We start from the raw sequence: 26,851 nt of genomic DNA on the forward strand, positions 1-26,851 counted from the left end.
CTTGGACCTCATGCTAGTGTTGACTAGGGTGGCTTAGTTTAGAGCATGTATATGGGTCATAGCCATATCAGTCATCCTTCTTTTTTAAGACTTGTAAGCTCACTATTGTTAAAATATTACAGTTCTTTAATTGCAAAATACCCTTCATTGATGGTAAGATTCACAACAACAGCGTTCTTTTTTTTACTTAAAATATATATTAAATGTTCAAAAGTATTCTTTTTAGCTTAATAAACCATAAATGGTACATATATTTGCATTCCACTTTATTTTTCGGGACTACTCACAGGAGTTTAAGGATGACAGCCTTCAAATGTTAAAATGCACATTCCTGCCTCCTACCTTCCATATTATGACCTTGAGGAGGAGCAGGAGACCCCAGGGATGCAATCAATTCTAAACAAGCATCTCAGCTAGTTCTAATGTAGCCCACCAACATACATTGAGAAAGATTGGTCTAAGCCTTCTTAACATTTAGGATGTAAAGATTGTTCTAAGTCACTGCTGGCCCTTGGCAGTCATGTGCAACATCAAGTGGCATTCCACTCCACTATTCACAGGCTTACTCACAACCATGAGACATCCTAAACAGTACCAGGGATTCATTTGAACTGTCAACTTAGCCAAATTTGTAGTTTTATTTCTGGTAATTAAATGATATACCACGGGGAGGTAGTTTGTCTTATAAGCCAGCTGCGATCTTTCAACAAATAGACATTTGATGCTGTGGGTGCCTTTTATGATGCTTACATTGGCTGTATCAACCTCTGCTATCTTAGGAAATTCTCCACCTATTCTCCCAAATTTTCTGCAGCCTTTCAATATGTCACCTGAACTAAAACAGATAGCCTTCCTAATATAAAATAGCTTTAAGACTGCAACATAATATTTATTTTAGAAACAGTTTTAAGTGACAGGGATATGCAGTTCACTAAAACTTTACCAGAATGTGATGTTATTCATGTAGGCTCTTATTGAGGTGACAATTGGATGATCAATAGCCTGTACATCTGTTAAATTTGTATGTGTTTAGTCATTGACAACTACTTATCAACTTACCTTCTCCCTGGTGGTGGCAAATTTCATTTGACATTGATTGTAAGATACAATTAGATTTTTCAAATAATCAAATATAGGGAAGGTTATTTTACGAGGGGGGATAATGAGTAATTAGTGGATATGATGTACATTATCTGGGTGATGGATACCCTAAAGCTTTGAATTAACCACTACACAACCTATACATGTAACAGAACTGCATTTGTACTTCAGTCATTTATACAATTTTTTTTAAAGTTATTTTACAATGGAAAAGAGAAATTCTCCTAGTTTAGATTTTAAGCCTAAGCTTTACTTTGCTAATCAGTGTGCTTTTCAAAAATGTTAAAATGATTAGTTATATTCATCTGACCAGGGGAAACGGGGTCTTAAATAGAATTTTGAAAAAACAATAAATTTTACTATTGCATGAAAGAAATAGTAAAACTTCTGAATTAATGGAGCTGCTATTTACATCTCACATGGTAGTACCCATAATTAGCATGTTCTTAGTAAATGTGTCTGTTTCCTAAATAAAAACGTATAAGCTAATTCAATAATTAGGGCTTAACTTCCTTTTCCTTGACAAACCATAGAATTAGAAAATAGAGAAGGAGGTTTATCAGACAGAAAGCTATAGGATTAAGTGTGTAAACCAAAGTAATACCAGAAATTGTTTAGCTCTGTTTAATTTCAGAAGGGCATGTTCCACAGTGATAACTTTAGAACATATTCAATAAGTGATTGTTTCTATTAATAAGATGTGCCAATGCCTGTTTTATTTGGTAGGTTAAGAACCATCTGATGAGTTATTCTTATCCAATACAGATAGTACAAAGAATAGAAGAAGGGAATGCAAAGCTTTCTTTATTATTCATCTTAAAACTAATCTCATAAATAATGAGTATTTCTTTTTTTTTTTTTTTTTTTTTTTTTTGAGACGGAGTCTCGCTCTGTCGCCCAGGCTGGAGTGCAGTGGCCGGATCTCAGCTCACTGCAAGCTCCACCTCCTGGGTTTACGCCATTCTCCTGCCTCAGCCTCCCGAGTAGCTGGGACTACAGGCGTCCGCCACCTCGCCTGGCTAGTTTTTTGTATTTTTTAGTAGAGACGGGGTTTCACCGTGTTAGCCAGGATGGTCTCGATCTTCTGTCCTCGTGATCCGCCTGTCTTGGCTTCCCAAAGTGCTGGGATTACAGGCTTCAGCCACCGCGCCCGGCCTGAGTATTTCTTTTTTTTTTTTTTTTTTTTTTTTTTTTTTTTGTTGAGACAGAGTCTCGCTTTGTCGCCCAGACTGGAGTGCAGTGGCCGGATCTCAGCTCACTGCAAGCTCCGCCTCCCGGGTTCACGCCATTCTCCTGCCTCAGCCTCCCGAGTAGCTGGGACTACAGACGCCCGCCACCTCGCCCGGCTAGGTTTTTGTATTTTTTAGTAGAGACGGGGTTTCACCGTGTTAGCCAGGATGGTCTCGATCTCCTGACCTTGTGATCCGCCCGTCTCGGCCTCCCAAAGTGCTGGGATTACAGGCTTGAGCCACCGCGCCCGGCCAGTATTTCTTATATATTATATGTGTATATATATACACACACACACACACACACGTATTTTTTGAGACAGTGTCTCACTCTTTTGCCCAGGCTAGAGTGCAGTGGTGTGATCTCAACTCACTAGAACCTCCACCTCCCGGGTTCAAGTGATTCTCCTGCCTCAGCCTCCTGAGTAACTGCAATTACAGGTGTGTGTCACCACACCTAGCTAATTTTTGTATTTTTAGTAGTGACGGGGTTTCACCATGTTGGCCAGGCTGGTCTTGAACTCCTGACCTGAAGTGATCCGCCTGCCTCGGTCTCCCAAAGTGCTGGGATTACAGGAATGAGCTACACACCCAGCCATATATATTTAATAATATGTTATTTATTATAAGTAATAAATATAAATATTATAGTACTTATTAATAATCTTATAAATAATCTTACAGTAATCTGTTCATCTTACAAATAATCATTACCTACCCACCAAAGCTCTCCAATAAGTGTTATTTGAAGACTTCGGTAGACAGAAAAGCAAAAAGTAATGGACTATCTCTAAAGACTATTAAGCAACTTGTGTCTTCATCCCATTAGAACCACCCCCTATCCACTGAAAAACATTTAGTCTGATTTATGGTCAAGTTGCAAGAAGGCAGCAAAACCTCTGCCTTGCAGAAGGCCAGCAACATCAAGAAGTTCTCTCTATTGTTTTCTCCCATTGAATCTGGCCTCCAAAGTGTTATGCTAAAGTAAGCACGGGATTTAGTCAAGGGAAAATCTCCTGGGATTCATTTCATGAACTTGGAAAGTCTTTATAGTGCATCTGCTTTATAGTGGCTGGGTTATGGAGCAGTGCCATGGTAACCAAGGTACAACTGCAGCTTCAGCCTCGCTGGCAGCAGTGAATAGTCATGAAACATAGGGACATCCCCTAACTATTGCCATAGTCTAAATGTAATGTTATGAAGGCCACATAATGGTGGCAAAAAACTGGAATAAACAGGAATAAACAAATGGGGACAAAATTACAAAGAAAGACTAACCAGAACTAGGAGAAGAGAAAGAGAAGGCAAAATCAAAAGCTATTTCCCTTTTGAAACCTATGAGACTGTGAATATAGCATTGCTATTAATAGTAATAGGAAAGACATAAAGATAAATGCTTTGGGGCTCAAAGATATGTGAGGTTTGCAGTTTTTTAAATTTGAATGGCCAATCCAGTTGGAAGTGTCAAGGTGGCTGGTCAGAGAATAGAAGAAAAATACTTATGGGAGGATTTGGGAATTGGCACAAAGATGTCACCGACACTGAAGAAGTAGATGTGTTCTTCGTGGGAGAAAGTACAGAGATTAAGCTTCTATAAATGGCTAAGGATAAAAGTTTCAAAAATATTTCTATTTAGCAGATGGGGGAGGAAAAAGAGGCATCTAAAGAGACAAAACTCCTGCAGCTGGTATATCCTTCACTTGCCTGTGAGCCGTGAGCCCTCCGCACTTTGCCCACTCCAGTTCTACTCTGTCTGATGCTTCCGCCATGGCCCAAGCTGGCATAACACTGATTGGACTGGCTGTCATGGGCCAGACCTTAATTTTGTGCATGAATGACCATGGCTTTGTGGCTTTTGCTTTTAATAGTACAGTCTCCAAAGTTGATGATTCCTTGGCAACAAGGCAGAGGGGACCAAAGATGTTGTTCAGTCCTTGAAGAAGATGGTCTCCAAGCTGAAAAAGCCACAGGCATATCATCTTTCTTGTGAAGGCTGGTCAAGCTGTTGATGATTTCGTGAAAAAATTAGTATCATTGTTACACACTGGTGACAATATCATTGATGGAGGCAATTCCAAATATAGGGATGCCACAAGACGATGTAGAGACCACAAGGCCAAGGAAATTTTATCTGTGGAGAGCAAAGTTAGTGCTGGAGGAAAAGGATCCCAGTATGGCCTATAACTCATGCCACGAGGGAACAAAGAAGTTGGCCCCTATCAAGACAATCTTCCAAGGCATCACTGCAAAAGAAAACTGAAGAACTTTTCCCTGACTGGGTGGGAGAGGAGGGGGCAGGCCACTTTGTAAAGATGGTGTACAATAGGATAGAGTATGGGGCTATGCAGCTGATCAGTGGGGCTTACCACCTGATGAAACAGGTGCTGGGCATGGAGCAAAACAAGATAGCATAGGATTCTGAGGATTGGAATAAGACAGAGCTTGACTCATTCTTGATTGAAATCAAAATAAGAAGACAGAGGCCTTTGAGGGCTAGAATAAGACAGAGCTCCATTCATTCTTGATTGAAATCACAGCCAATATTCTAAGATACTGATGGCAAATACCTGCTGCCAAAGATCAGGGACAGCGAGGGACAGAAAGGCACCAGGAAGTGGATCACCATCTCCACCCTGGAAGATGGCATTCCTGTCACCCTCAATGGAAAAGCTGTCTTTGTTCAGTGCTTATCCTCTCTGAAGGATGAAAGAATTCAAGTTAGCAAAAAGCTGAAGGGTCCCCAAAATAATTAGTTTGATGGTGATAAGAAATCATTCCTGGAAGACATTCGGAATGACCGCTATGCTTCCAAGATCATCTCTTATGCTCAAGGCTTTATACTGCTAAGACAGGCAACCAGTGAATTTGGCTAGACCCTCAATTATGGTCATATTGTCCTGATGTGGAGGAGAGAGGCTGCATCATCAGAAGTGTATTTCTAGGAAAGATAAAGGATGCATTTCATCAACACCCGGAACTTAAGAACCTATTATTAGACGACTTCTTTAAGTTGGCTGTTGAAAACTGCCAGGACCGCTGGTAGCAGGTGGTCAGCACCAGGATCTGAGCCAGCATTCCCATGCCCTGTTTCAACACTGCTGTCTCCTTCTGTGATGGATACAGACACGAGATGCTCCCAGCCAACCTCATCCAGACTAAACGGGATTACGTTGGGGCTCACGCCTATCAATGCTTAGAAAAACAGCGACGGTTTACTCACACCAATTGGACAGGCCATGGTGGCAGTGTGTCATGCTCTTCACATAATGCCTAATCATGCTGTTTCTGTTACCCGTCACAATTCCATAGACCAGGCCGTTTCATGTATCACACAACCACACAACACCACTTAATGGTCCTCTGTTCTATTTTCTGCTCAGATCTTTTAAAATAAAAGAATGTAAGAGACTCCCGGAAAAGTCACATAGAGTTTATTTATAAAGTAGCTCTGTGAGAACCATCATGCCCTCCACCCTTGCCTCTTGGGACTGACCGGGAGCTGATAATGTGCGCGAGAGTGAGAACCAACCCGTTGAAGCAATCGTTCCCAAGGGCTCCCTGTGGACTAGTGAGGCTCCTCTCATGCAAATAGGAAGACTTGTTACAATTTGATCAAACTGGAATCTTTCTATCATGTAGCTGAATTCCTTTTTTCCTTTACTCAATAAAAGCTACATTTTATTAAAAAAAAGAAAGACAAAATTCTGAAAGGGTGTCGAGAAAGTTTCATGGCAGAGATACGCATTTCAAGAAAAGAGCTGGTCAGCTGTGTCACAGACGCATTTAAAAACCAAGGGGAAACTGAAGGCTGATGACATTATGGTGAACATAGTGGAAAGGAATTAAAGCAGCTTGTGATAAGTTGAAGGCAAATTTGAAGAAAGATCACTTGGTGACAGTCCTCTAGGGATTGTGGCAATGACACCTTATATTTCATCTCCAGTTCAGCCCAAATAGATGGCACAAATGAGAATTTTCTCATATGAGGATTTCATCTGGGTTTATAACCTAGTCAGTTCTATTTCTTTATTTGCCTCCAGAAGGGCTAGAAGCAAACCCCATCTGCATTCCCAGGGGAGGCAGGAAAAGGCTCATTAACAAGATGTTTGAGATGGCCCTGCTTGCAGTTTTACAAAGAAACGTTATGAATTAGCAGTGTAATATGTTACACGGTACAATCTCTCACCACCGCAGACCCAGGATTTAGTGCTTTATAGTATAGCTATATTTGAAATAAGACATAATTAGTACCAGAACTGTCAGATTTCAGCATCTTAAAATTAGATATTAAAAGTAAGGCTGATAAAATTATTTTTGCATCAAATATTAAAAGATGGTTTCCTGTAAGAAATATAAATATGGCATATCTTAATTTTCAAATTTAGCAAAACGGAAACCAAACCTTCCCGTAGTAATCTCTCTATATTATACAAAAGTTCTCTCTAGTCTATCCCAGAGGTTTTAAATTAAGTGTAAAATTAACACATTTAATTTCTGTAAAATATTTCATGTTTCCTTCTTGATGTATGGCACTCCTCTAGATTTTATGAATATATTCTGAATTTTACTATTGCTATTTCAAATACCTTATATTTAGATACACTGTATGATGCATTAGAAATTGATGAAGAAATGAGACTACAATTTGATTAATTATAGGCCAGAGGTTTTAATTATGCCTTTCAGTTAATCAAAGTAATTTCCTCTGTTATAACAGAAGTAATCCTTTTATAGACTTTTTTTTTCTTTTTCTTTTTTTTTTTTTGAGATGGAGTCTTACTCTGTTGCCCAGGCTGGAGTGCAATGGTGCGACCTCGGTTTTACAAAAACAAAAAGGCTTTATAATCCTAGGCTTACTTTTACTCACCATTGTTTACTAATTGAAGTTTAGAAATACTTAATGCAAGCAATGGTTATGGTTTATTTTATTATTATTATATTATTATTTGAGACAGGGTCTCACTCTGTCACCCAGGCTGGAGTGCAGTGGTGCAATCTCAGCTTACTGCAACCTCTGCCTCCTGGGTTCAAGCGATTCTCCTGCCTCAGTCTCCCTAGTGGCTGGGGCTACAGGTGCCCGCCACTGTGCCCGGCTAATTTTTGTATTTTTTGTAGAGATGGGGTTTCACCATGTTGGCCAGGCTGGTCTTAAACTCCTGACCTCAGGTGATCCGCCCGCCTCGGCCTCCCAAAGTGCTGGAATTACAGGTGTGAGCCACAGTGCTTGGCCCTTTTACAGACATAATTTTTATGCATAGGCAATAATCCTACATTTTATAGAGTTATATCTAATTATAAATAACACAGCATTACATTGAACTAACCCCAGCATTCTCATAATGACTAAAGGTCAGTAACCAAACCAAGCCCAGAAATGTGGCTGGGCTCCAAGAATAATCTAGAATGATCCAGGTTTTGTCCATGCTCCATTCTGATCTTCAATTTCATTGTTTTCTTTCTCTGAGGACTAGCTTTCTCTAATCCCAGTCAACATACAAAACATGGAGAACAGTAGCTCCCTGATTCTGTGTGTTAGAATTCAGTCATTCAGGAAGAAACTAAATGTACTCTTTCTGTTCCAATTTTAAAATTCCTAGGCAAAAAAACTGACTATTTTCATCAGTTGTCCATTACTAGATGAGTCAACTCTGGCCAAGGAGCGGGTACACATTGGAGAATAGGGTTTCACCAAACCTATCAACAGGAGACAGGAGCCATGGACATGTAGGGCTCAATGGCTGCCCTGGATCTACGGCCATTATGATGAAGACGTGATGTGCACCTACACACCAACACACCAGAGACTGTCCTAAAGAGTGATAACTTAATTCAGTCACTTTAATTTTTTTAAAAAATCAATTTTAAAAAATCAATTTGCTTAGAAGAAAACTACAATCATAACTATTACTTGGGTCTGTTTAAACTATTTTATTTTTTAAATCTTTCTGATTTTGGTGATGCATAAACACACTGTGGTTATTTTTATTTGCCTATTGGGAATTCTGATGAAAAATTAGGTGAGCAAAGGGACATGTTTTTAAACTATAAGACAGTTGGTCTTATTCAGTCACTGAGTGATAAGGAGGGACGTTTAAGGCTTAGAATTCTTGGTTGTTGTAGAAGATACTTGAGTTGCTGACTTTCTCCTTTCATGTTTGCTTTCCTGCCCTGCAAAACCAAGAAAGTGAAATCCTTCTTATATCCCTGAATCCCTGGAAGCCCCAGGTGGTCCTGTTACTCGGTTCTGGTGAATGGGATATAAGTGAAAGACTATTGCTGCTTCCCCTTCTGTTCTTTTTCCTGCCTGAAATCCTGGAGGGATACCTGAGGTGCATCAGCCACCCCTAAGGATGGAAGAGAAGGGAGGAAAAGAAGAGAAAATGAGAAAGTATGGACTGCCTGTGCTTGGAGTCCTCTTGTATGAGGCAGAAACATTCCTTAATTGATATAAGCCACTCTGTGGGTTTTTTTGTAAAACTCATAGCTGAGCACAATACACTAGATATAGCTATCCCAGCATCAGGAAAGTGGCAAGAATTACTGAAACTTGGTACCTAAAGGTAGCCAATTACTACTGCAAATCTTTTTGCCCTTGTGATGGTTAATGTTATGGGTCAACTTGATTAGGGCATAGGATGCCCAGATATTTGGTTCAACATTATTCTGGGCATGTCTGTGAAGGTGTTTCTGAATGGGATTAACATTTGAATTAGCAGACTGAGTAAAGCAGATTGCTTTTTCTAATGCGGGTAGGTCTCATCCAATCAGTTAAAGAACTCAATAGAACAAAAAGACTGAATAAGAGGGAACATCTCCTGCCTGACTGCATGAGCTGAAACCTTGGTCTTTTCCTGGTTTTGGACTCGAAATGAAAAATAGACCCTTGAGTCTCAATACTGCCAGCTTTAAGACTGGAACTTACACTACTGGCTCTCCTGGTTCTCAGACCTTTGGACTTAGGCTGGAACTACACTATCAACTCTCCTGGGTCCCAGCTTACCGGGGATCTTGTACTGGGGGCTGCAGATCTGAGACTTCTCAGCCTCCATAATCATGTCAGCCAAATCATAATAAATGTCTCTCTGTCTTTCTAATTTTTCTTTCTCTAGAGGCCCTTGACTATTTGGGAGGTGTGGTAGGCTGAATAACAGCCCTCCCAAAGATATCCACATCCAAAATCCCCACAGCCTGTGAATATGTTACATACATGGTTAAAGAGACACTGTAGATGTGATTAAGTTAAGTATCTTCAGATGGGGAGATTATCCTGAATTATCTGGGTATTCACAAGGGTTCTTGTAACAGAGAAATAGGTAGGTCAGAGACATGGAAAGAAGATATGGAGCCGGAAACAGAGTTCAGAGAGGAAAGAAGATGCTACCCTGCTGACTTGGAAGACAGAAGAAGGGGCCTTGAACCAAGGAGTGGAGGTAGCCTCTAAAAACTGTAATAGGCCAGAAAATGGATTGTTACCTATCACCTCCTAGGCAGCCTTGTGGACCCATTTTTTTTACTTCTGACCTCCATAGTTACAAAATGTTAAACTTGTGTGTTATACTACTAAGTGTGTTGTAATTTGCTAGGGTAGCAGTATGAAACTGACATAGGGGATTTGATTAACAGTATAAATGCAACTGGACTCTGGCAAGAGTTCCTGAAGAATCACACAACCTCTAGTCACCCCTCAAATCCATTCAGGACACAGTGGGGTCAGCATGTGAGCATGCCCTTTCAGGAGATTAAAAGTTTCCTTTTTGATCTAATAAGAATAGCAATGTAGACTAAATGGCAAATTTGGTTTCTTATATCCAAAATTGAATTTTGAACTCAGCTACCAAGAAGTGTTTGTGACTAGGTTGTATCTACTGAGTAGAAATTTCATGCATGTGACATTTGACATAGAACTCTCTAGATGCATGATTAATTTTTGCAGATCAAGTATTACCTCATTATCAGATGTGTAGAAAGTAACAATGTAATTATAATGCAGCTATTTTCAGTGCAGTCTGCCAGGTTATTTCTCTGCCAAATCATTATGCCCTGGGAAACAGCACGTGGCATTATCAAAACAAGTTTGCTCTTGTGAGCAGTCAGTTCAGGTAACTGCATCTTTATTATTGACAGTTCCCTTAGGAAATTTGGGTCCTGAGTTCTGTTATGCTCTGGAACTGCAATTCATTAAAGTTTCCATCCTGAGCCAGTTTTAATTAAACTGTGCTCCTTTTCTCTTTAGTGTCACATAGCTCATTTTCCCTAGCAGGTTAGAGTTATTATAGAAATCCAGCTGTTGAATTAACCTGAGACCCCTTTCTATTTGTCATTTTAAGAAATCTCCTGTCAATTTACAAGTTTAGCAGATGAATGAGCATAAAATGTACCAGCTTCCATAACAAGAACATGAAAAGCAGGAAAGGAAAATGAAAAAGAAAGGAAATACTAGGTAGCATCTCAGTCTGCATCTTTTAGAAAATAAAACTAGTACTTGGAGGCATTCATAAGCTGATGTGATGTTTATGGCAATAATACTAGGTGATACATTTAATGTCTTAAATATAGGTTTTTTCAGCTCTTTTCATTCTGAAATTAAACTGCCTTGTAATTGGTACGGTATGATATGATGGACTAATTTCTGGACAATTCATAATTTTTCGTCCCCTTTCCAATAGGATTCTCTTAACTGGCTATAATCATTCTTTATTTTATGCACAAAGTAAAAGAGATTTGTTTGTTTGTTACTTATGTGTTTTCACTGACAAGCAATAATGCATCATTAACTGCATCTCTTGTTAGTTGTCATTATCAGTTTGCAGAGTGATAACTTTGTCTCAGCAACACAGGTTCTCCCTCATTATGGGTAAGAATAAAAGAGCCTCTTTGTTCATTCAACAATCTAATAAATATTCATCGAGCGCCTTCTTTGTGAAAGGCCTAGTGCAAGACAATGCATAGAATATAAAACTGTCTAAGATAGGCTCTATTTTCTGGTAATTTATTGAGTTAACTTATACATGTTGACTCTCAGGGACTCAGGGACTCTTCATTGCATTTCCTTTTTTCCCCCTTCCCCTTCACAATGTTTGGGAAAGAGGAGTTGATAATAGAAAATCTGAAGGAGGTGGGCTGGGTGTCATGGCTCACACCTCTAATCACAGCACTTTGGGAGACCGAGATGGGTGGATCGCTTGAGCTCAGGAGTTCCAGACCAGCCTGGGCAACATAGGCAAAATCCTGACTCTACAGAAAATATAAAAATTAGCTGAGCATGGTGCTGTGCACCGGTAGTCCCAGCTACTCAGGAGGCTAAAGTGGCAGAATCACTTGAGCACCGGAGGTTGAGCCTGCAGTCAGTCTTGATCATGCCACTACACTCCAACCTGAATGACAGAGATCCTGTCTCAAAAAAACAAAAACAAAAAAGTCTGAAGGAATAGTGATTAGTTAAGAAGCATGGTCTAGTCATGAGGTTATTGTAGGGACAAATAAAACGATAGGAGTAAAAAGAAAAATAAAGTCACACTTAAAAAGAAAGATCCAAAAGGACTCAGCAACTGATTGGCTATATAGGCAAATATGTGGATACATTTTAAAAACCAGTGTTTCCTCTAGTTTCTTTAAAATACATATGACTGTTTAAAGCAAATATTAAAATATGGTCTTATGAGATTTAGTACGATAGATATAGATATATGTAATATACATGAAAATTATAGCATAAAAGACTAAGGTGACAATAAATGAAATATCCCCCATTGCTATAAAAATTGTTACATTAACGTGAATTGGCATAATATTTATTTTAACTATGCTATGAAAAGTTAGGGATGCATATTTTAATTCTTACAGCAACCCCTAAGATTTAATGCAAGGGGATATAGCTAAAAAGCAATGGGTAAATTAAAATACAATTCTAAAAATTATTCAAATAAGCTAAAAGATAAAAGGAAAGAAGAAACAAAGGAAAGAAAAATATATAGAGATTGACATACAGAAAACATATAATAAAAAGGCAGACCTAATTAACCCTGTCAATAATTACATTAAATATTAAAAATTCATACAGTCCAGTTGTATGGATAGTGTACCCATGCACTCCAATCCTTTTAACTCCAGTTGAAAGGCAGAAATTTTCCTAGCTAACGCGGTGAAACCCCATCTCTACTAAAAATACAAAAAATTTGCCGGGTGTGGTGGCGGGCGCCTGTAGTCCCAGCTACTCGGGAGACTGAGGCAGGAGAATGGCGTGAATCCAGGAGGCAGAGCTTGCAGTGAGCCGAGATTGCGCCACTGCACTCCAGCCTGGGACACTGTGAGACTCCGTCTCAAAAAAAAAAAAAAAAAAGGCAGACATTTTTAGAATTAATTAAAAACAAAGCAAGGCTCAACTATTTTATGTCCATATGAGATGAATTTTAAATATGAAGATGTAGATAGGTTGAAATTAAATGGAAACAGAGATGGCATGCAAACAGAAAGGCTGAAGTGGCTATTTAATATCAAGTAGACTTTAAGACAAAAAGTGTTATCAGAGATAAATAAGGAAGTTTGATCTGATAAAATTGTCAATCCATCAGGAAGATATAACAATTATAAATGTGTATGCATCTAATAGCAAGGCAACAAAATACATGAAACAAAGATTGACAAAATTAAAAAGAGAAATAACTCCATGAACATAGTTGGAGACTTCAAATCCCACTCTCAGCAAGTAATAGAACAACCAAACAGACACTCAGCAAACATATAAGAGAGTTGAACAACATTATTAATCATTTTATTCTAATTGCCATTTACAGAACAGAACATCCAGAATCAGCTGAATACACGTTCGTTTCAAGTACACATGGTATGTTCATAAAGGAACTATATTCTGGGGTATAAAATAAGTCTAGTAAATTTCAAGAGGATTGAAATTATACAGAGGATGTTCTCTCACCACAAAGGAAAATTAATTAGAAAACAATAATGTGTCTAGAAAACATCCTAAAATATGAAAATTAATACAATGCTAAATAAGCTAGAGGACAAAAAACTGATAATAAGAATTAGAATATACTTTGAATTGAAAAACAACTAACAAATACAACATATCAAAATATGTAGAATGCAACTAAACTAGTACTTATAGAGAAATATATGGCTTTAAATAATTCTATTACAATAAAAGAAAGGTCTAAAATAAATGACTGAAGATCCCTTTTGAGAAATTATAAAAAGAGAAAAGCACAAGAAGAGTATACAGAAGGAAGAAAATAATAAAGTTAAGAGCAGAAATCAATGAAAGAGAAATATGATAGAAAAACACAGCCAAAAGTTATTTATTTGAAAAGTTCAGAAAGATTTATAAACCCTAGCTATACTAACTTAAGAAAAAACAAATAATGAATGTCACTGTTGAGAACAAAAGAGTGGTTATTACTAAGATAGAATAGACATTCTATCTTGGGATAGATAATAGGATAGCATAATGAGGGAATATTATTAACAATTTTATGCCAACAAATTGACCAATTCTGATGAAATGAACACATTTTTTGAACAACAAAATGTACAAAAACTGACACAAGATAAAAATCTGAAGTGTCCTATATCTATTAAGGAAAACTAATATCATTACTGAACTCTTTCTTCAGAGACTATTCCAGGCCCATGTGGTTTCACTGATGAATTCTAACAAATATTTAAGGAAGAAATAACAACATTCTTAAACACATTATTTCAGAAAAGAGAGAGCAGGAATGATATCAATTCATTTTATGATAATAGCACAATCTTAATCCTTAAACTGACAAAGACTTTTTTAAAAATTATGCATCATATTTCTTTTCTTTTTTTTTTTTTTGAGATGGAGTCTTGCTCTGTCATCCAGGCTGGAGTGCATTGGGGTGATCTTGGCTCACTGCAACCTCTGCCTTCTGGGTTCAAGTGACTCTCCTGCCTCAGCCTCCCAAGTAACTGGGATGACAGGCATGTGCCACCATGCCCCGCTAATTTTTGTACTTTTAGTACAGACGGGGTTTCTCCATGTTGGCCAGGATGGTCTTGAACTCCTGACCTCAGGTGATCTGCCTGCCTTGGCCTCCCAAAGTGCTAGGATTACAGGCATGGGCCACCGCACCCAGCCTATGCATCATATCTGTAATAAAGATAGCCTTAATTTCCTTAACTAAAATATTAGCAAATCAAATACATCAATATATATGTAAAGAACAATTACAAGGAGGATTTATCCAAGAAATGTAAGATTATATGACATTCTAAAATCAATATAATTCTTCATGTTTTCAAAAAATGATAAAAACCATATGATTCTTTCATTAGAAGCAGAAAAATATTGACAAAACTCATCATTTATCCACGTCAAAACTCTCAACAGACTAAAACTAGAAGAAACTTGGGCACAGTGATGCATACCTGTAGTCCTAGTTACTTGGAGGCTGAGGTGGGAGGATCGCTTAAGCCCAGGAGTTTGAGTTCAACCTAGGCCACATACCAAGACCTTCATCTAAAATTAATAAAAGAATGAATAATAATTTTAAAAATTGCCCTTCTGGGCTGGTCTAAAAATATTTGGAAGGAAACTTCAATTTGTTAAAGAATATCTATAAAATCTTACGGGTAGCATTGTACTTAATGAAAAATATTGATTACATTCCCCCTAATATTGGAAATAAGCCAATAATGACCCTTTTCATCTCTTTTACTCACAAGTCTTTTGGAGGCCCTTAACAATGTAATAAAAGGCAAAAAAAAAAAAAAAAAAAAAAAAAAATTAAAAAAAAAATACAGATTTGAAAAAATGTAAAACTTTTTCTACCTGTAGGTGATGACTGTTTATGCAGAATATCCTAAGCAATCTACAAAAGCACTACTAAAACTAATATGTAAGAAAAAGGAAAATGGCAGATAGGAGGGAGGACTGACTTGCAACTCCCACTAAGACAGAAAGAGTAGCGTCATGACAGAGACCCACATCATGAACTTTTGCCTCAAGAACTACTGCAGGAACATACCAGGAAAGCCAAGAGAATCCACAGACCCTTTGAAGGAGGAGGATTGCCACTGGCCACTGTAGGCTACATAGGACTGCTGAGTAACTCCAAAGGCAAAGGACATAATCCCTTGGGAGCTTTATGACCCTGCCTACTGCCTGAGAAATCTGAATACTTATCCAAACTCCACCCTAGGGCAAGCTTATATTCTCCCTATATAACTGCAGTTGATGTGCTCTTAAAAGCTCCACCTCCTGCCTGGAGGCTAACCAACATAAAACCAGTACAAAACCAAAAATACAACCAAGACCCTCAAGGAGTCCACTTCACAACCCTGCTACTTCCACCACAACAGGTGCTGGTATCCATGGCTGAGAGACCTAAAAACAGATCATACCACAGGACTTTTTGCAGACTTAGCCAGTATTAGCCCAGAGCCTGGTAGCTCTGCTGGGTGGCTAGATCCAGAAGAGAAATAACAATCACTGCAGTTTGGGTCTCAGAAACCCCATCCCTAGGGGAAAGTGGAGAGCATCACATTAAGGGAGCACTCTGTGGGACAAAAGAATTTGAATAGTAGCCCTTGAGTCCCAGATCTTCCCTCTGACAGAGTCTACTCAAATGAGAAGAAACCAGATAAACAAATCTGGTAATATGACAAAACAAGGTTCTTTAATATCCCCAAATGATCACACTATCTCACCAACAATGGTTCCAACCCCAGACGAAATCTCTCTGAATTGCCAGAAAAAGAATTCAGAAGGTTGACTACTAAGCTATTCAAGAAGGCACCAGAGAAAGGTAAAGTCCAACTCAAAGAAATCAAAAACATGATATAGGACATGAATGAAAAAATCTCCAGTGAAATAGATAACATTAAATTTAAAAAAATTTCAACTTCTGGAAATGAAGGACACACTTAGAGAAATGCAAAATGCACTGGAAAGGCTCAGCAATAGTATTGAACAAGTAGAAGAAAGAACTTCAGAGCTCAAAGACAAGGCTTTTGAATGAACTTAATCCTTAACAAAGACAAAGCAAAAAGAATTTTAAAAAATAAGTAAAGCTTCCAGGAAGTTTGAGATTATATTAAACAACCAAATCTAAGAATAACTGGTGTTCCTGAGGAAGAAGAGAAATCTAAATGTTTGGAAAACATATTTGGAATAATCAAGAAAAACTTCCCCAGCCTTGCTAGAGATCTAGACATCCAAATACAAGAAGCTCAAAGAACATCTGGGAAATTTTTTTTTTTTTTTTGAGACGGAGTCTCGCTTTGTCTCCCAGGCTGGAGTGCAGTGGCCGGATCTCAGCTCACTGCAAGCTCCGCCTCCCGGGTTTACGCCATTCTCCTGCCTCAGCCTCCCGAGTAGCTGGGACTACAGGCGCCCGCCACCTCGCCCGGCTAGTTTTTTTGTATTTTTTAGTAGAGACGGGGTTTCACCGTGTCAGCCAGGATGGTCTCGATCTCCTGACCTTGTGATCCGCCCGTCTCGGCCTCCCAAAGTGCTGGGATTACAGGCTTGAGCCACCGCGCCCGGCCTACATCTGGGAAATTAATTGCAAAAAGTCATTACCCAGGCACATAGTCATCATGTTATCTAAAGTCAAGATGAAAAAAATAATCTTAAGAGCTATGAGGCCAAAGCATGAGGTAACCTATAAAGGAAAACCTATCAGATTAACAGCAGATTTCCCAACAGAAACCCTACAAGCTAGAAGGGATTAAGGTCCTACCTGTGGCCTCCTTAAACAAAACAATTATCAGCCAAAAATTTTGTATCCAGTGAAAGTAAGCTTTATAAATGAAGAAAAGATACAGTCTTTTTCAGACAAACACATGCTGAGAGAATTTGCCACTACCAAGCCAGCACTACAAGAACTGCTAGAAGGAGCTCTAAATCTTGAAACAAATCCTCAATATACACCAAAATACAATCTCCTTAAAGCATAAACCTCACAGGACCTATAAAACAATAACACAAGGGGGAAAAAATAAACCAAGTTATTCAGGCAACAAATAGCATGATGAATAGAATAGTTCCTCACATCTAAATACTAATGTTGAATGTAAATAACCTAAATGCTCCACTTAAAAAAATACAGAATGGCAGAATGGATTAAAATTTCACCAACCTAGTATCTACTGTCTTCAAGAGATTCACCTGACACATAAGGACTCACATAAACTTAAGGTAAATGGATGGAAAAAGGTATTCCATGCAAATGGACATCAAAAGTGAGCAGGAAAAGCTATTCTTATATCAGACAAAACAGGCTTTAAAGCAACAGCAGCTAAAAAAGACAAAGAGTGATATTATATAATGATAAAAGGACTAGTCCAACAGGAAAATATCATAGTCCTAAATACATATGCCCCTAACACTGGAGCTCCCAAATTTCTAAAACAATTACTACTAGACCTAAGAGATGAGATAGACAGCAACATAATAATAGTGGGGGACTTTAATGCTCCACTGACAGCACTAGACAGGTCATCAAGACAGGAAGTCAACAAAGAAACAATGAACTTAAACTATAACAAATGGACTTAACAGATATTTACAGAAAATTCTACCCAAAAACTCAAAAATACACATTCTATTAATCAGTACATGGAACATTCTCCAAGATAGACCATATGATAGGCCACAAAACAAGTCTCAACAAATTTAAGAAAATCAAAATTACAGCAAGTACTCCCTCAGACCACCATGGAATATTATTGAAAATTAACTCCAAACAGAACCATCAAAACCAGGCAAATACATGGAAATTGAATAACTTGCTCCTAAATGATTTTTGGTTCAACAATGAAATCAAGATGGAAATTAAAATATTCTTTGAACTGAATAGTAATAGTGAGACAACCTATCAAAGCCTCTGGGATACAGCAAAAGTGGTGCTAAGAGGAAAGTTCATAGTATTAAGTGCCTACACCAAAAAATCTGAAAGAACACAAATAGACAATCTAAGATCACACCTCAAAAAAACTGGAGAAACAAGGACAAACCAAAACCAAACCCAAACTCAGCAGAAGAAAAGAAATAACCAAGATCAGAGCAGAACTAAATGAAACTGAAACAAACAAAAAAAACTATAGAAAAGATAAATGAAACAAAAGGCTGCTTCTTTGAAATGATAAATAAAATTAATAGACCATTAGTGAGACTAAGAAGAGAGAAGATCCAAATAAGCTCAATTAGAAACAAAATGGGAGCTACTACAACCGATACCACAAAAATGCAAGAGATCATTCAAGGCTACTGTGAACACCTTTACACACATAAACTAGAAAACCTACAGGAGGTGGATAAATTCTTGTAAATATACAACTCTCCTAGATTAAACCAGGAAGAAATAGAAACTCTGAAGAGACTTATAACAAGCAGGAAGATTGCAATGGTAATTTAAAAGTTACCAACAAAAAAATTCCAAGACCAGATGATTCACAGCTGAATTCTATCAGACATTCAAAGAAGAATTTGTACAATCCTATTGACACTATTCCAGAAGACAGAGAAAGAGGGAATACCCCCTAAATCTTTCTATGAAGCCAGTATCACTTTAATACCAAAACCAGGAGAGGACATAACAAAAAAAGAAAAATACAAACCAATGAATATAGATGCCAAAATCCTCAACAAAACACTTGCTGACCAAATCCAACAGCGTATTAAAAAGATAATCCACCATTATCAAGTGGGTTTAATACCAGGGATGCAGGGATAGTTTAACATATGCAAGTAAATAAATGTGATACACCACATAAACAGAATTAAAACCAAAAATCACATGATCATCTCAATAGATGCAGAAAAAGCATTTGACAAAATCCAACATCACTTTATGATTAAAACCCTCAGTAAAATTTGCAAAGAAGGAACATACCCAAAAGCAATAAAAGACATCTGTGACAAATCCACAGCCAACATTATACCAAATGGGGAAAAGTTGAAAGCATTCCCTGATAACTGGAACACAACAAGGATGCCCATTTTCACCACTTCTATTCAACATAGTACTAGAAGTCCCAGCCAGAGCAATCAGACAAGAGAAAGAAATAAAGGACATCCAAATCAGTAAAGAGGAAGTCAAACTGTCACTGTTTGCTGAAGACATGATTGTATACATAGAAAACCCTAAAGACTCATTCAGAAAGCTCCTAGAACTGGTAAATGAATTCAGCAGTTTCAGGATACAAAATCAATGTACACAAATCAGTAGGTCTGCTATATGCCAACAGCAACCAAGCTGAGAATCACATTAAGAACTCAATCCCTTTTACAATAGCTGCAAAAATAAATAAAATACTTAGGAATATACCTAACCAAGGAGGTGAAAGACCTCTTCAAGGAAAACTATGAAACACTGCAGAAATAAATCATAAGTGGAAATAAATCGAAACACATTCCATGCTCATGGACGGGCAGAGTAGATTTTGTAAAATGACTATACTGCCAAAAGCAATCTACAAATTAATGAAATTCCCATCAAAATACCATTGTCATTCTTCACAGAACTAGAAAAAACAATCCTAAAATTTATACGGAATCAAAAAAGCCCACATAGTCAAAGAAAGACTAAGCAAAAAGAACAAATCTGGAGGCATCACACTACTCAACTTCAAACTCTACTATAAGGCCATAGTTACCAAAACAACATGGTAGTGGTATAAAAACAGGCATAGAGACGAATAGAACATAATAGAGAACCCAGAAGTAAAGTCAAATATTTACAGTCAACTGATCTTCAACAAAGCAAACCAAAACATGAGGTGGAGAAAGGACATCCTATTCAACAAATGGTGCTGGGATAATTAGCAAGCCACATGTAGATGGATGAAACTGAATCCTCACCTCTCACCTTATACAAAAATCAACCCAAGATGGATCAAAGACTTAAATCTAAGACTCAAAACTATAAAAATTCTAGAAGATGGCATTGGAAAAATCCTTCTAGACATTGGCTTAGGCAAAGACTTTATGACCAAGAACCCAAAAGCAAATGTGACAAAAACAAAGATAAATAGCTGGGACTTGGTTAAACTAAAAAGCTCCTGCATGGCCAAAGAAACAATCAGCAGAATAAACAGACAACCCACAGAGTGGAAAAATCTTTGCAATCTACATATCCAACAAAGGACTAATATTCAGAATCTACAAGGAACTCAAACAAATTAGAAAAAAAAAAAACAATCCAATCAAAAAGTGGGCTAAGGACATGAACAGACAATTCTCAAAAGAAGATATACAAATGGTCAACAAACAGATTTAAAAAATGTTGAATGTCACTAATAATCAGGGAAATTCAAATCAAAACCACAATGTGATACCACCTTACTCCTGCAAGAATGGCCATAATCAAAAAATCAAAAATAATAGATGTTGGCATGGATGTGGTGAAAAGGGAACACTTTTACACTGCTGGGGAGAGTATAAACTAGTAAACCACTATGGAAAACAGTGTGGAGATTCATTAAAGAACTAAAAGTAGAATTACCATCTGATCCAGCAATTCCACCGCTGGGTATCTACCCAGAGGAAAATAAGTCGTTCTACCAAAAAAAAGACACTGCACACCTATGTTTATAGCAGCACAATTTGCTATTGCAAAAATGTGGAACCTGCTCAAGTGCCCATCAATCAATGAGTATATAACGAAACTGTGATATATATATCAGTTAAATATATATATATATAAAATATATAATGGAATATGGAATATATCATGGAGTGTGTGTGTGTGTATATATATATCTATATATATCTCATAGAATACTACTCAACGTTAAAAAGGAACAAAATAATGGCATTCACAGCAACCTGGAAGAAATTGGATACCATTATTCTAAGTGAAGCAACTCAGGAATGGAAAACCAAACATTATATACTCTCACTCGTAAGTGGGAGCTAAGCTATGAGGATGAAAAGGCATAAGAATGATATAATGGACTTTGGAGACTCAGGGGAAATAGTGGCAGGGGTATGAAGGATAAAGACTATACACTGGGTAAAATGTACACTGCCCGGGTGACGGGTGCACCAAAATCTCAGAAATCACCACTAAAGAACTTACTCATGTAATCAAACACCACCTGTTCCCCAGAAACCCATTGAAATATTAAATAATTCTACTATGAAGATATAGCCACACCAATGTTCATTGCAACACTATGCACAATAGCAAAGATATGGAAGCAACCTAAATGCCCATCAGTGATAGACTGGATAAAGAAAATGCGGTGCATATGCAGCATGGAATACTATGCAGCCATAAAAAAGAATGAGATCATGTCTTTTGCGGGATCATAGATAGAGCAGGAGACTGTTTTTCTTAGCAAATTAACACAGGAACAGAAAACTAAATACTGCATATTCTCACTTATAAGTGGGTGCTAAATGATAAGAACTTATGAACTCAAAGAAGGAAATAACAGACACTAGGGTCTACTTGAGGGGGTTGAGTTGGAGGAAGGAGAGGACCTGAAAAGATAACTATTGGGTACTGGGCATAATAGCTGGGTAATGTAATAATACGTATAACAAAACCCAGTGATGTGTGTTTACCTGCATTAAAAAACCTTCACAAATCTAAATAAAAGTTACTCCCTAAAATAAAAGTGTACTCCCAAACCTAAAATAAAAATAAAAGTTAAGAAAACGGGATGAGGCCGGGCGCGGTGGCTCAAGCCTGTAATCAGCACTTTGGGAGGCCGAGACGGGCGGATCACGAGGTCAGGAGATCGAGACCATCCTGGCTAACACGGTGAAACCCCGTCTCTACTAAAAAATACAAAAAAAAAAACTAGCCGGGCGAGGTGGCGGCGCCTGTAATCCCAGCTACTCGGGAGGCTGAGGCAGGAGAATGGCGGGAACCCGGGAGGCGGAGCTTGCAGTGAGCTGAGATCCGGCCACTGCACTCCAGCCCGGGCGGCAGAGCGAGACTCCGTCTCAAAAAAAAAAAAAAAAAAAAAAAAAAAAAAAAAAAAAAAAACGGGATGAAGCAAGAGCAAACAAATTCAAAAGCTAGCAGAAGACAAGAAATAATTAAGATAAGAGCAGAACCGAGGGAGAGAGAGACATGAAAAACCCTTTAAAAAATCAACGAATCCAGGACCTGGTTTTTCAAAGAGATCAACAAAATAGATGGACCACTAGCAAGACAAATAAAGAAGAAAAGAGAGAAGAATCAAATAGACGCAATAAAAAACGATACAGGGGATATCACCACTGATCCCACAGAAATACAAACTACCATCAGAGGATACTATAAACCCCTCTATGCAAATAAACTAGGAAATCTAGAAGAAATGGATAAATTCCTGGACACATACGCCCTCCCAAGACTAAACCAAGAAGTCGAATCCCTGAATACACCAATAACAAGTTCTGAAATTGAAACAGTAATTAAAAGCCTACCAACCAAAAAAAGTCCAGGACCAGACGGATTCACAGCTGAATTCTACCAGAGATACAAAGAAGAACTGGTACCATTCCTTCTGAAACTATTCCAAACAACAGAAAAAGAAGGAATCCTCCATAACTCATTTTATGAGGCCAGCATTATCCTGATACCAAAACCTGGCAGAGACACAACAAAAAAAGAAAATTTCAGACCAATATCCCTGATGAACATCGATGCAAAAATCCTCAATAAAATACTGGCAAACTGAATCCAGCAGCACATCAAAAAGCTTATCCAGCTTTGATCAAGTTGGCTTCATCCCTGGGATGCAAAGCTGGTTCAACATATGCAAATCAATAAATGTAATCCATCACATAAACAGAACCAATGACAAAAACCACATAATTATCTCAATAGATGCAGAAAAGGCCTTTGACAAAATTCAACAGCCCTTCATGTTAAAACCTCTCAATAAACTAGGTGTTGATGGGACATATCTCAAAATAATAAGAGCTATTTATGACAAACCCACAGCCAATATCATACTGAATGGGCAAAAACTAGAAGCATTCCCTTTGAAAACTGACACCAGACAAGGGTGCCCTCTCTCACCACTCCTATTCAACATAGCGTTGGAAGTTCTGGTCAGGGTAATCAGGCAGAAGAAAGAAATAAAGGGTATTCAATTAGGTAAAAAGGAAGTCAACTTGTCCCTGTTGGCAGATGACATGATTGTATATTTAAAAAACCCCAGCAAATCAGCCCAAAATCTTCTTAAGCTGATAAGGAACTTCAGCAAAGTCACAGGATACAAAATCAATATGCAAAAATCACAAGCATTCCTATACACCAAAACCAGACAAACAGAGAGCCAAATCATGAGTGAACTCCCATTTACAATTGCTATAAAGAGAATAAAATAACTAGGAATATAACTTCCAAGGGATGTGAAGGACCTCTTCAAGGAGAACTACAAACCATTGCTCAAGGAAATAAGAGACAACACAAACAAATGGAAAAACATTCCATGCTCATGGATAGGAAGAATCAATATCGTCAAAATGGCCATACTGCCCAAAGCAATTTATAGATTTAATGCTATCCCGATCAAGCTACCATTGACTTTCTTCACAGAATTGGAAAAAACTACTTTAAATTTCATATGGAACCAAAAAAGAACTCACATAGCCAAGACAATCCTAAGCAGAAAGAACAAAGCTAGAGGCATCACGCTACCAGACTTCAAACTATACTACAAGGCTACAGTAACAAAAACATCATGGTACTGATACCAAAACAGATATATAGACAAATGGAACAGAACAGAGGCCTCAGAAATAACACCACACATCTACAACCATCTGATCTTTGGAAAGCCTGACAAAAATAAGCAATGGGGAAAGGATTCCCTATTTAATAAATGGTGTTGGGAAAACTGACTAGCCATATGCAGAAATTTGAAACTGGATCCCTTACTTACGCCTTATACAAAAATTAACTCAAGATGGATTAAAGACTTAAGCGTAAAAACTAAAACCATAAAAACCCTAGAAGAAAAACCTAGGCAATACCATTCAGGCCATTGGCATGGGCAAAGACTTCATGATGAAAACACCAAAAGCAATGACAACAAAAGCCAATTTAGATAAATGGGACATAATTAAACTCAAGAGCTTCTGCACAGCGAGAGAAACTATCATCAGAGTGAACAGGTAACCTACAGAATGGGAGAAAATTTTTGCAATCTATCCATCTGACAAAGGGCTGATATCCAGAATCTACAAGGAACTTAAGCAAATTTACAAGAAACAAACAACCCCATCAAAAAGTGGGCAAAGGATATGAACAGACACTTCTCAAAAGAAGACATTTATGCAGCCAACAAACATATGAAAAAATGCTCATCATCACTGGTTGTTACAGAAATGCAAATCAAAACCACAATGAGATACCATCTCATGCCAGTTAGAATGGCGATCATTAAAAAGTCAGGAAACCACAGATGCTGGAGAGGATGTAGAGAAATAGGAACGTTTTTACACTGTTGGTGGGAGTGTAAATTAGTTCAACCATTGTGGAAGACAGTGTGGTGATTCTTCAAGGACCTAGAACTAGAAATACCATTTGACCCAGCAATCCCACTACTGGGTACATACCCAAAGATTATAAAACATTCTACTATAAAGACACATGCATAAAATAAAAATTAAAAAAGACATATGCACACATATGTTTATAGGGGCACTGTTCACAATAGCAAAGACTTGGAACCAACCCAAATGCCCATCAATGATAGACTGGATAAAGAAAATGTGGAACATATACACCATGTAATACTATGCAGACATAAAAAAGGATGAGTTCATGTCCTTTGCAGGGACCTGGATGATGCTGGAAACCATCATTCTCAGCAAACTAATGCAAGAACTGAAAACCAAACACTGCATGTTCTCACTCATATGTGGGAGTTGAACAATGAGAACACATGGATACAGGGAGGTGAATATCACACACTGGGGCCTGTCAGGGAGTGGGGACTAGGGGAGGGATAGCATTAAAAGTGATACCTAACATAAATGACGGGTTGATGGATGCAGCAAACCACCATGGCATGTGAATACCTATGTTACAAACATGCACATTCTGCACATGTACCCTAGAACTTAAAGTATAATTTTTTTAAAAAAAATGTGATATACATACACGGTAAAAAAAATGTGATATACATACATGGTGGACTATTATACAGACATTAAAAAAAGAATGAAATCCTATCATTTGCAACAAAATGGATGGAACTGGAGGTCATTATGTTAGGTGAAATAAGCCAGGCACAGAAAGACAAGCTTTTGCATGTTCTCACTTATCTGTGGGAGCTCACAATTAAAACAATTGAACTCACAGAGATAGGAAGTAGAACTATAGCTACCAGAGGCTGGGAAGGGTAGTTGTTGTGGAGAGTGAGGGAAGGAAGGGGGAAGTGGGGATAGCTAATGGGTATGAAAGTATAGTTAGAGAGAATGAATAAGATCTAGTATTTGATGGTCCAACAGGGTGACTACAGTCAACAATAATTATACATTTTTAAATAACTAAAAGAGTATAATTGGATTCTTTGTAACACAAAGAAAAGATAAATGCTTAAGGTGATGGATACTTGATGTACCCTGATTGTGCGATTATTACACACTGTATGCCTGTATCAGAATATCTCATATGCCCCTTAAATACATACACTTACTATGAACCTATAAAAACTTAAAATAAAATTTTTTTTAAGAAAAATGAAAATGTCAACTTCCTTGGAATAAGATGTTCAAGACTTCCTTTCAGAAAACTACAAAACTTAATTGAGATAAATGTAGAATGGCAAAAAGGGAGAGAGATACATTGTGTATGAATGCAACTTCCAACATTGCAAAGATATATTTTCTCCAATCAAAATAACAGGACTTTTTTTGGAACGTGGCAAGTTGATTCTAAAATTGTAATGAAAATGGCAGTGGACCAAAAACCATCAATATACTCTTGAAGAAGAGAAACAAGGTAGGATGACTTGCTATACTGCATATCAAGGCTTATTTGAAAGCTACAGTAAATAAGAAAAAAGTAGACAACTGTATGAACAGAATATAATAGAAAAGAAAAAGACCCTTGTTTGTATAGAAACTTGATACACAATACAGTAACCACTAAACAACAGTGGGGAAAATTCAGTATTTTGAATAAATGATTCTGGGCAAATTGAACCATCCATTTGGAAACAGAATAGAATCTTGATTACCTGCCTCCTACCCTACACAAAAGTCCATTCCAAGTAGAACTTAGATATAAATATGACAGACAGAACAATAAACTTTCTAGAGAAAAACATAATAGAATATTTTCATCATCTAGGCTAACCTTAAACAGGAAACAAAAACCAGTTTCTAATCACGTATGAAAGGATAAAAAATTTGGATTACAGTTAGATGGATAACTTGTTTTCATCAAGACACTTTAAGAACATGGAAATTGGAGATGACATTTGCAAAACATACAACTAACAAAGAGGTTGAATCCAAAGTATGTTTTTAAAAAAAACTCTTCAAATCAATAAGAAAAAGAACAGGCAACACCATAGAA

The 26,851-nt window shown here is 37.6% G+C and overlaps 1 long non-coding RNA gene and 1 pseudogene across 1 annotated transcript in view; one reads left to right on the forward strand and one right to left on the reverse strand.

The window, feature by feature from the left end:
• Positions 1–3,978: 3,978 nt before the first annotated feature.
• LOC126930933 (6-phosphogluconate dehydrogenase, decarboxylating-like) lies at positions 3,979–5,993 on the forward strand (annotated as a pseudogene).
• An 8,714-nt stretch (positions 5,994–14,707) lies between these two features.
• LOC126930945 (uncharacterized) overlaps positions 14,708–26,851 on the reverse strand; it is a 53,669-nt gene continuing 41,525 nt past the window's right edge. Inside the window, exon 3 of the long non-coding RNA XR_007717720.1 lies at positions 14,708–14,832. This is a non-coding gene — a long non-coding RNA (uncharacterized LOC126930945). The remainder of the gene's footprint in view (positions 14,833–26,851) is intronic.

This window comes from Macaca thibetana, chromosome 11, assembly GCF_024542745.1.
Source record: "Macaca thibetana thibetana isolate TM-01 chromosome 11, ASM2454274v1, whole genome shotgun sequence".
Taxonomy (NCBI): Eukaryota; Metazoa; Chordata; class Mammalia; order Primates; family Cercopithecidae; genus Macaca; species Macaca thibetana.